The sequence below is a fragment of the Phaseolus vulgaris genome, chromosome 5, assembly GCF_000499845.2.
Source record: "Phaseolus vulgaris cultivar G19833 chromosome 5, P. vulgaris v2.0, whole genome shotgun sequence".
NCBI classification, from domain to species: domain Eukaryota; kingdom Viridiplantae; phylum Streptophyta; class Magnoliopsida; order Fabales; family Fabaceae; genus Phaseolus; species Phaseolus vulgaris.
In genome coordinates this window covers 27558430-27569756 of record NC_023755.2, presented here as the reverse complement: position 1 = coordinate 27569756, position 11327 = coordinate 27558430, and the positions used below count along the sequence as shown (strand labels likewise).

General features: G+C 34.8%; 1 long non-coding RNA gene across 2 annotated transcripts; it reads right to left on the bottom strand.

Moving 5' to 3' along the window:
- Positions 1-5383: 5383 nt before the first annotated feature.
- LOC137835358 (uncharacterized) lies at positions 5384-9748 on the bottom strand. Of its 2 annotated transcripts, none has more exons than XR_011085076.1 (4): positions 9510-9748; positions 8977-9459; positions 7726-8552; positions 5384-5880 (listed from the first exon to the last, which is right to left on the bottom strand). It is a non-coding gene; the product is annotated as an uncharacterized lncRNA (long non-coding RNA). The 2 variants fall into 2 exon arrangements; XR_011085075.1 differs by lacking the exon at positions 5384-5880 and adding an exon at positions 7032-7385.
- Positions 9749-11327: the final 1579 nt, after the last annotated feature.

Sequence of the window (11327 nt, the reverse complement as noted above, 5' to 3'; positions counted from 1 at the left end):
TTTGATTTATAACGACACCTGTAATAACGACGGTTCCCGAACTGTCTTTATATGATTTTTTTAACCGCCGGTAATGCACTATTTTGTACTAGTGTCCCCTTTAGAGAATCTCTCCAAATCTCTCTAAAGAACCTTCACAACATCAATGTAGACAACACTCTCGACTATATGTGGAGAAAGAGTGTGAGTTATCTAGGATAAGATCATCATATTGCATCTCTCCCATCCCTCATATAGGTTGGATTGTCCATTTAGGAATCTTGATGTTACTCTCAACAAACTTCAATTTATTGTTTGAAAGGAGGGTACGACGCATGCTTCTACTCCATGAGTGGTAGTTGATTTCACTAAGTTGAGGTGAAACAAGAATCATCCCTGAATTTTCTTTGAAATGTAGATAATAAGGACTTGAAGGATTTGTAACAAGATCCATGTTGTGAGATTTGGCTGTGGAGGATTCCATGCGAGAAAAAGCAGAAAAGAATGAACCAGAATGAAGAACCAAAAGAAAACAAAAATCTGAAAGAAAAAGAGAGAAGCAAAGAACTGGAAGAGAAGAAACTTTAAGAATGAAACACAACAACCAAGTGAGAAAAGAAGATATACACATAGAAAAGCAGTTCATGAAACCAATTTTTTTTTTTTGAAAAGAAACACAAGCCACATTAGACAAAAAAGACAAATGACAACAAGCAAAGTAGACTTTAACCTACTCTCCTACCATATTGAATATGATATTTCACCTAAAAAAGTATTTACAATACATGATCCTAAGATCAAAGAAAAAGAATAGAAAAAAAATGTGAAAATTTTCATAAAACTAATGAGAAAAAACCTGTTAGAACAAGCATACCACTACCACTTTCTCTTTCTCTCTACATATATAAATAAAAGGAAGAGAAAGAAATAGAAAAAAAAAAAAACATAATTCACAACACTCCCAACTCATTTTTAAAGTAGTTAAAATTGTCAAACAATTTTCTTTTAAGCTTCTATTTTATACTTTTTAAGCTTCAATTTTATACTTTTCGGATTAATAATTTAAAATTTTTAAGCTTCAATTGGAACACTATTTTGATCATAATTTGATACTAATTTATTTTGATAGTTAAAATTAATTACTAAATATTTTATTGTAAATTTTTGCTTCTATACACAATAATATTGTTCTGTGATGAAGAATACCTATAAAAAAATCTTAAGTGCTTTAAACAATATAAAAATCACTTACCAAATAATCTCCATAATATTTAATAATAGATTGAATCAATATTAAAAATAAATTAATCATATTTATCATAATTGCTAAAAATGAAATGAAGATTTTAATTCAGAGATATTCACTAATAATTGAAATTTACTATATCCTTCACTCTTTGTGAAATATAGAACCTTTAATTCAGTTAATTTATTAAGTTTTGCTAACGAAGATTACTTTGATTATACATATGGTTTCAAAGTTAGGTTTGTTTTGATTTAGGTATAGTTTTATCGTGTAAAGTGTGAAGCTTCTTTACCCCTCCCTTCCATTGAAGAAGTGCAGAGGAACTAAGATGGTCAAAACACGACATATACGCATTGTGTTTCGTAGGTGGTCGATAATAATTACCATACAAAACATAATTATATACGTGTCTCACCAATGTCCCTTGTTACATAGCAAAACACAATAATCAATAACTTGATCCAATATTATTGATGGACACACACATATGTGGCTGTATTTGATTTGGGTTGTGTGCAATATAGTTATATTTGTAAGATATCATGCAAGCACCAACCTCAACCAAATAGTTAGAAATTTGGTTTTGTTTTGCGTATCATATTAAAATGGGAGAACTCTAAGGTGAGTCTACGAGACCTTGATAGAACGGCTAATGGCTGTGAATTTTTCTTTTCCAATGCACCAAAGTCAGATATTGTTATCTGAAATTGAAAATGTGATGATGAACCAAGAACATTTATCAACAAAATAATGCAAGACAGAAAGTTCACGTAAAGACAATAAATGAATAAAAACTGTGCATGAGCAGTGACTCAGAACACCACCGCTTCCACTTCTGGTTTATTTTCACTGAGAATGAATGGGTGATGGCTAGTATCATGCACACGACCACACTCATGTTTATGACTATCAATTTTTGTTACCACCCTCATTGTCTTAATACCAATCTTCTTTTCTTTATCTGTTTCAATAAGAATTTTGGTTCTTTATCTGTTTTGCTTAAAACTTCCACACGTTATTATTAATTAATCATATCTTCTATCGAGTTATCTAATTCTTGAATGTTTTAAACATTGTCATAGTGAGAAAAATAATAATAAATTTTATAATTATATCAGAAATTTAATCTTGATTTTACTATAAAGACACTAGTTTTCTCAAAATTCATAGTTATGTTTTATATATTCTTTATGTTGTAATCGGTGTGTTCATATTCTAAAATGAATCAGATTTTTCAAATTTTAAAAGTTTATAAAAAAATTTACACCAACTTTTGTTATTAGAGTTATATTTTTAATTTTAAATATTAGAGATAAGTGTTAAAAATTTCAACTATAGATATAGACTTTTCATATGATTACAAATCTCAAACTTATCTTATAAGTTTATTTTATAAAACTAAATTAAATTTAAAATTTATATTTAATGTAATACTAGAATTATTTATAATTGATCTTATTTAAAAAATTTAGAATTTATTTATAAAATTAATTTAAACTTAAGTTCAATAAATAAAAGTGAAAGTAAAATACATAAAGAAATTTATAAGTTTATGAGAGAAATGAAAGATAAAATTTGTTATGCTATGGGGGAAGTCTTAGAAGAGGAATAATAAATTAAGTGGTAGAGTTTTGTTGGCACCGTCAAGGTTTTAGATACGTGACACTTCAAAACTCATGTCATCTTGCTGAATACGACAGCTATGTATAAACCTTAGAGCTTTGGTTCCACCATGGCTTTCAATTTGGTGTGGAATTTTCTTACAAGCACAGTGGCAAAATCAATTTAATTTGAAACTATGTAGTTCATGCCAAGGGCATGGACACATTTATTACCCATTTAACATCACCAAGCATCACTTTGGTCCTGCTATTTATTCATACACTCTTTTAAAATAAATTTAAACACAGTGTTCTCAATGCTATACATCAATGTTTATCTTCGATTTGTTTATCTTGCAGCTTTATAGAAGAAGCTAGATACACTGATAAGGTTATTGTACCGACCAGTCCTCGGTCATTGATGTCAGAGAAAGACCTCAGACATCGATGCTAGAGAAAGACATCAGACATCGGACATCAGTGTCTGACAGTAATGGTGGGCCACATAAGGAGGGCCCCATAAATCACATCAGTTACTAGTTAAACACCCAGATATAAGAGAAAAACCTAAGTAACGAGGGATCCATGCGTGTGAGGTGTATAGCGCATTCGGGCGCGACACAAGCAAGTAGCCCTTGGAAGCGCTAAGGCCCGTTAGGATTAGGGTTTCCAAGGGCAGACTGCATGCATGACACGTGAATACTTAGGACACCCATAGAACAGATGACCCCACAACATTGGTGCATGAGTTGGTACCTTGGCGACCATACTGCTAGTCTTTGCACTCCAGTAAAGGGAAGTCTTATGTGCCAGATTACGCTAAGATAGTGTAATAGCGGTGCAAGGACGTTCTCCCAGGAACCCTAGATATGGTAACAAAACAGAAGTAACCCTAGTTACAACCTATACAAAGGGTGGTAAGAACCCTAGCAAGGTACGCCGTTTCTAAGACTGAAACTACTTTATACACTTACTGTTTCTTTGCCCCAGTACTGACTTGAGCGTCAGAGTGCAAACGGCCGCCAAGGCGCCCCTTTGTCTGTGCAGGTGAGAAGTTCTTCAACCCAAGGAAGTTCGATTCTCAGGTGGAGATAGGCGGGTTAGAGACTACCATTCGAGTCAACCGACGATCGAGTCAACCGACGAGAACATTTGGCGCCCACCGTGGGGCCCGATAAAACTAGGTCCCACTCACAATCGTGTTAGGAGTCTACCAACAATATGAGGAGTACGAGGCAAGGATCTGTTGCACCCTCAGGAAGAGACAACGTCTCCATGCAACAACTCATAGAGACCATACGCGCCCTTCAGAAGGCGGTAACAGCGTCCAGAGTCGACCAGGATCGTTTCCAGGTTGATTTGGCCAGATCGCATGATGGAAGAGTGCCTTCATGTTGATTTGAAACTTGAAATTGATGGTGGCGGAAGCTATGGATGAGGCGTGCAAGGATCTCCTAAGAGTTGTGAACTCCTTGAAGGTGCATGTCATGTGTGGAGAGTGAGTGGTGAGGCCATCTCACTTGGTAGAGTGAAGGATTGAAGATCAATTGTCTATCCTAGAGAGGTAGGAGACTAAGAGTGAGATTGACACAAATTTGGCAGCAATTCACTCATATCATTAATCTTGAAATTACATGAGTCAAGCCTTCTTATTTATAGTGTTTAGAGGGCTGAAAATTCAAATGAAAGTGGAGGAAAATTCAAATAAGAAGCATTTGAATTTGGAGCCAATTCCTAGTCACAAAGGAAGTGTGACTTGGTTTCTTTCTTTGGCACCTCCTAAATCTACACCTACACCTTCTTTTTATGTCACATGGAAGGTGTGACTTATCTTTATACATTTGCACCTCTTATATCTATATCTACACCTCCCTTTATGTTCTACTAAAAAACTACTCAAAAGTAATTACAAAAAGAGACATCCAATGATGCTTAGTTGGCCCAGATCTTCTATTTGTTGGGCTTGAGCTGAAGCTTGAATTTGTATTTGGGCTAGGGCTTGGGCTTCTTCTATCATGGGCTTGGGCCTCTTCCATCATCCCCTCCCTCTTGAAAAGGATTTGTCCCAAATCCAATGCTTCTCCTTCTTCATTATTATGTGGATGTATGTGGTTGGATGGTTTCCATCATCCCTTCCTTCTTGAGAGGTTCTGTCCTCAGATCTACAGGTTGATCTCGAACAACAGCCTTATTCTTGCTTTGACAACTAGGCTCGTCCTCCAGGATCAAGTGTCAATCTACAGTAAACATCAAACAAACATGAGATAAATTTCTTTTTTAAAAGAAAATTAAAACAAGAGAAAACTAAACAAAAATAAGGCCTTTTAAGATGGAAAACTGCTATTCTTCTAGTAGTGATCTTTGTAATTTCTTCTTTGAATGAATGATGAAGGAGATATGATGAGCGAATGCATTAAAGAAACTCAAGAGGAGTTTCCATGGATTGAAGTGGAGTTAGGAATTTGTAAAAGTGAGAGGTGAGGCCAACTCACTGGGAAAGAGTCTAGGCTAAGTCTTGAAGGAGACTAACCTAGGGAGAACTTAAGAACAAGTACAATGGCCAAAAATAGGCAACATTTCATTACTAATTCCAAGTTAAGGAAATACATGTATAAGAGACTCCTATTTATAAGAGAAAGTCTATAAAAAACTCTCAAATGAGAGTGTGACAAGTGTCACCACCTTATTGGTGCAAATCCTCTCCATTAAGGAGAAGACATGTGGAGACTCATGCCTTCCTTGCCTACATTTCTATTTGCACCCCTCTTTTACTATTTTACACATTACTTTGTTTTCTATTTACATATTTCTCTACTTTGGCTCAAAACTTCCTAACTACTCTATACAATTTTTACAAGGCTAAGAAAAAAAAAAGACTTTACAAACTCTTCATTAAAGCTTGATCTTTGTCTATCTTCTTGGTCGAAAGTTTTGAGGCTGAACGGTTTCCATCATCCTCTCCCTCTTGAAAAGGATTTGTCCTCAGATCTGAATGATGCTCAATGACAACAGCCTCTGTTTATTTGATGTTTTCCTCCTGGGTCAAATATCAATCTACACTAAACATCAAACAAACATGAGATAAATTCTTTTTTAAAAGAAAATTAAAACAAAAGAAAACTAAACAAAAATAAGGCCCTAATTCTACTCCAGAAAAAGAGTTTTTTGTACTTTCCTTTTCTATCATCACTTTTTTCTCTCTTTTCTTTCTCTTCTCTATCTTTCCTTTCGTTCTCCTCTCTTTCCCTTTTCTCCTTCTCTTATTTCTTTATGACAAGAGCTTGGAATTTTTCTCTAAACTCTTTTTCTCTTCTAACATATTCTTTTTCTCTATATATAAAATTTCTTCCTTTCTCTACAAGCTCTTTCATTTCTTCTCTAAGCCTTTTCTTTTTCACATATGAAGGTGGAACAAACTTTCTTCTCATACACATCTTCAACTCCTCCCAATTAAGTACTTCTGATGCCATTTATAACATCAGTTTCCCTTTTTGTCCACCAAGACCTAGCATATTCTTGAAAACTAAATATGCTTCAACATTTTTATTTCCATCAAAGTAAGAAACGTATACTTTAGGCTTGGTAGAATAATATAAATTTCTAGGCTCAAAACACATCCCTTCCTTTTTTTTGATAATGAGGGTTATAAATCTTTCTTCTATGACTATGCTCCTCATCTCTATGACTATTTCCTTTTTGGCCCAGTTTTTCATATCTATACCCTATCTTCCTTTCTTTTTCCAGGTCTTTTGGAAGTTCTATACCTTGTTTTTCTTTAACTTTTCTCTCTTTTTTTTGCCTTAAAATTCTAGGTTCCTTCTCAAGAATGGCAAGACAGATATCTCTTTCAATCTTTTTCTTTACTTGTTGAATAATCTCTTGTTGCCTCCACAGTTGAAGTGACTTAAGTTCTTGAGAATTATTTTTCAATTGCTTTGATGAAGAATTTGAATCACTTCTACTAGGATAAGAAGTAAACATAGACATATTAAGCTTTGTATTTAAAAGATTTTTCACAAGAAGGAAAGTGAGTTTAGCACACAAGGTAAATTCTCAGGAAAGAGAGGTGGATCACAATGGACACTCTTAAGTACCAAGTCTTTCCTAGCCAAAACTTATCCGAATGCACTTCACAAATCTCCTTCCAATGAAAACTTCTTCAACACAAACAAAGAGTTTTCTAAAAAAAGAAACTAAAAGAAAGCTTTTAAAAACTAAGAATTTAAATTGCAAAATTTTAAACTAGACGACTCCTAATGGTGAGGCATGTTGGCACTTGTGAGCCTTCAAGACACTCACCGTTTAAAGCGTGCATCTAATAAGCAAATTAAAGAAAACTTATAGGAGATGGAAGAACACCAAAGGCTCTTCCAAGACACCTAAAGTAAAGATAATGGCCAAATTACACAACAATTGAAATCACACAAAATTTTAAAAAAATAATCTTCAAAGTTTTTTTCTTTTCTCTCAATAAGTGTTTCCCTCTAAAGCCTTTACTTGTTTGTCCTCCAAAGGTGAGTACCCCTTGCAAAGTCCTTTGCCTTCTCTTAGGATGCTACCTAGAGGTTAGCTCAATTATCACAAAGAACAAATTCAAGGTATATTCCACTTCAAGAGGTCAATAATAAAAGCAATAAAAGCTCAATTTGAAGAGTGAAACTCAAGGGAGATTAGAGATGACAAACACAAAGATTATCCATAAAATCAAGACAAACAAGAAATTAAAGGTTTTCAAGAAAGTAGGCAATCAAAAGGAAACACCTAAAGATAGCCACTAGAATGGATTACAAAATTAAAACAAAGAATAACCAAATATTTTTAATAGAGCATGAAACCCAAAATGTGGTTGGCCCAATGTAACTTGGCTGAAATTAAAAGTTGTAATGCTGTTTGTCGTACCTCCAAAATTACTGCACTAAAATTCTTCAATTAGAATTGTGCAGCCCAAGTAATAGTGCAACACGGTTTTGGCCCAAAATGCTTCACTACAGCCAATTAAATTCTGTTGTCACGTTTTGTTCCAATTAAATTTCTTGCGGTCCAAAAATTCCTTCAATTGTAAACTGCTCCAGCTTGTTTTAGGAATAAAACTAAATCAAATTTCATTGTACACCAATTTCATTCATCAAAGGATTTCAACAAATCATGGACCCCACCGTGTTTATGACCGTGAACCACTGCCAATTCATCCAAATCACCACATTACTATATTATCGGTTGGGCCCCACTGATTGCAAGCCATTTCAATTTCTTGATGCCTGCACTTCCAACGTTGAATTAACTATCTCAAATGAATTCACCAATCAACAAATCACTAACCCAAAACTTCAGACATTGCACAAAGTTTTGCACGAATAGCAAAATCAGAAATGGCACCAAATCATCGTGTTTACTGTTTAATATTTCCAATAGTTGTCTGCATTCATTCAATCTTGTTGCTCACGCTAATACAATTAAACAAACTATACCACTTTAATTTGCAGCACCAAATTGAAAATGAAAACTGCACCAGAATTTTACACCAAAAATCAGAAATATCAGTACCAAAATCTACCGTGTTCTGTTTCAACAAATCCAAGATTGATCAAAGCATCATAAATTGTCTCTAATTTGGTTAATATGCAGCACTGCAACTCCAAATCAATCTTCAATTTCCAGCTATTCAATTGAATTAGCACCGCTTGCTTCACAACTGTGAATTTATCCCAATCCAATCAACCAAGAATCTTCCACCAAGAGCACCAAAGATCAAATGAAATTCAGAGACACAGTTTCAATTAGAAACTACAACAGCAAAACCAGAAATACAAAGAAGCTTGATTCCAAATGAATTGAGCCAAAACAATTTATCATGCACTTTCTCTGCAGTTTAACCAAAATACAAACTGCTTCATACTTCACCACTAATCAATTACTAACACTGCCAGCTTCAAATAAAAATTGTTTCACACCCAGCTTCAAATCACAGATTCAAGTTGATGAAAAATCAGCTACCAAAATCAGCACCAGAATCTCCAAAAGAAATCAGAAAAACTCAACCAGAGAATGTGCCAAATCAAAGAACAAATCATAAACTGTCTCTATTTCAAGAATTCGTTGTTCGTCGTTTTCTCGTGCACTCAACAAACAAAAATTGACAAGAAATTGTACCATCAATTTGTACTGTGATAGATTTTCCAGTGAAAAGCAATGAACCCTTTCAAGTAAAATTTCTTCGATCCTATTTCGTTCGTCACCGGAACGATTCCGTGTTTGCACCGTTTCAACTTCTCCACCGTAGGAAAACCTGATTTAGGTCACCGGGAATCGCAACTGCCATTCAACGGTTCATATCGCACCCATGAATCAATTCATTCTTCACTGCTTGATTCTTCGATTTTCGATTCACCAAACCAACTGCCGTTTGCGATTCCTCCGTTCACAATTCCTCCGCGCGCGATTCCGATTTAGGTCATCGGAAATCACAAACCTCCGTTTGGCACCGTTAATATTCTTCAATCAATCTTCGCACACCGATTCAAGATGAAGCCGAAGAAGAAAAATGATGCAGAAGATGAAGAACAACAATGCAAATCGCAGAGAAATTTTCAAGAATAAAGTCCGAGAAACCTAAACCAGATCTGCTATTCGTACCTCTGGATTCACTGTCCGCACCAAAGAACCAATGAGATATCCAAACAGACCTAGATACTCTTCACACCTTAGAAATTTCTTTTTGAACCACAAACAATTTTCGGACTAAAAAATCAAAAGCGCTCAAGAGCTCTAGTCTATGAAGAAATTTGAAAAAAAACTTCAAAAAAGTTCAACTAATGGAGTTTATGACAAATTTGGACTAAACATGACTCTAGACAAAACATTTATGATTATAAAATCAAAATGACTCAAATATAAAAAATTTCACCGAACAAATTTGAAGAAAACTAAAAAAAATTCAAAAGCACACATGAATATGAACAAAAGAACACCTAAAAGCACATACATGAAGGTTCAAGTAAGAACAATTAATTTGAACCGAACAAAAAGACAAAAAACACAAAATCAATCGGTAAACATTCAAGACAATCAAGAAAATTATGAAAAACACGGAAATTAGAAAAAAATAGAAGAAGATCATACAACCACACCAAATGATGGAAAACTGTTCTTCTTATAGTAGTGATCTTTGTAATTTCTTCTTTGAATGAATGATGAAGGAGATATGATGAGCGGAAGCATTAAAGAAACTCAAGAGGAGTTTCCATGGATTGAAGTGGAGTTAGGAATTTGTGAGAGTGAGAGGTGAGGCCAACTCACTAGGAAAGAGTATAGGCTAAGTCTTGAAGGAGACTAACCTAGGGAGAACTTAAGAACAATAAGAATGGCCAAAAATAGGTAGCATTTCATTACTAATTCCAAGTTAAGGAAATAAATGTATAAGAGACTCCTATTTATAGGAGAAAGTCTATAAAAAACTCTCAAATGAGAGTGTGACAAGTGTCACCACCTTATTGGTGCAAATCCTCTCCATTAAGAGGAAGACATGTGGAGACTCATGCCTTCCTTGCCTACATTTCTATTTGCACCCCTATTTTACTATCTTACACATTACTTTGTTTTCTATTTATATCTTTCTCTACTTTGACCCAGAATACAAGACCCAAAACTTCCTAACTACTCTATACAATTTTTACAAGGCTAAGAAAAAAAAAAGACTTTACAAACTTTTCATTAAAGCTCGATCTTCGTCTATCTTCTTGGCCGAAAGTTTTGAAGCTGGACGGTTTCCATCATTTTATCTTTAAAATTCTTTTTAAAGATTAACATAAGACCCCTTTCAAAAATATTTTTGTTCACTTTGTGTTGCTTATTGCCCAAGCTAGGCAACAACATCACAAGTTTGGTTTTTGAGATTTTTGTACAGAAGAGTAAGCATTATATAATTGAAAAGAAGAGTTCAAAGTATTGTAATCCCCCTTTAAGGATTCTTTCTCAGCTATACTTTCAAGGGGTGTCATAAAAGACTCTTCTTCTTTGTTGGTTTCCTCTTCTTCCTTTTTAGTCAAACATTTTTCGGTATTTTCTATGGAGGAAACATTTATATCTATATCTGGTTTAACTCCAAACATAGATTTCTCTACAAGCACATCCTCACAAGGGTTTTCTAGAGAAGATAAAATGTTATCGATATCTGATTCAACTCCAGAAAAAGAGGTTTTTGTATTTTCCTTTTCTATCATAACTGTTCCCGTCGGTTGACCAGGGACATCTTCGTGCGTGGCTTCTGATCGTGAGCTAGGGCACCTTCGTTCTGCGCCGTCGTCAGTACCTGCAAAGAAGTGAACAAAGGGGCGCCCTCGCGGCCATTTGCACTCCGACGATCAAGTCAACTAGCGAGAAACATCAAAGAACACACCTCCGTATCGAAGCACCATGAATGGATGTTGTGAAGGTGGTTTGAATAATTGAGTAACTGAATTTCTTTCCTAATTGTTTGTGCGTACAGTGGGTTCGCGAGCAAG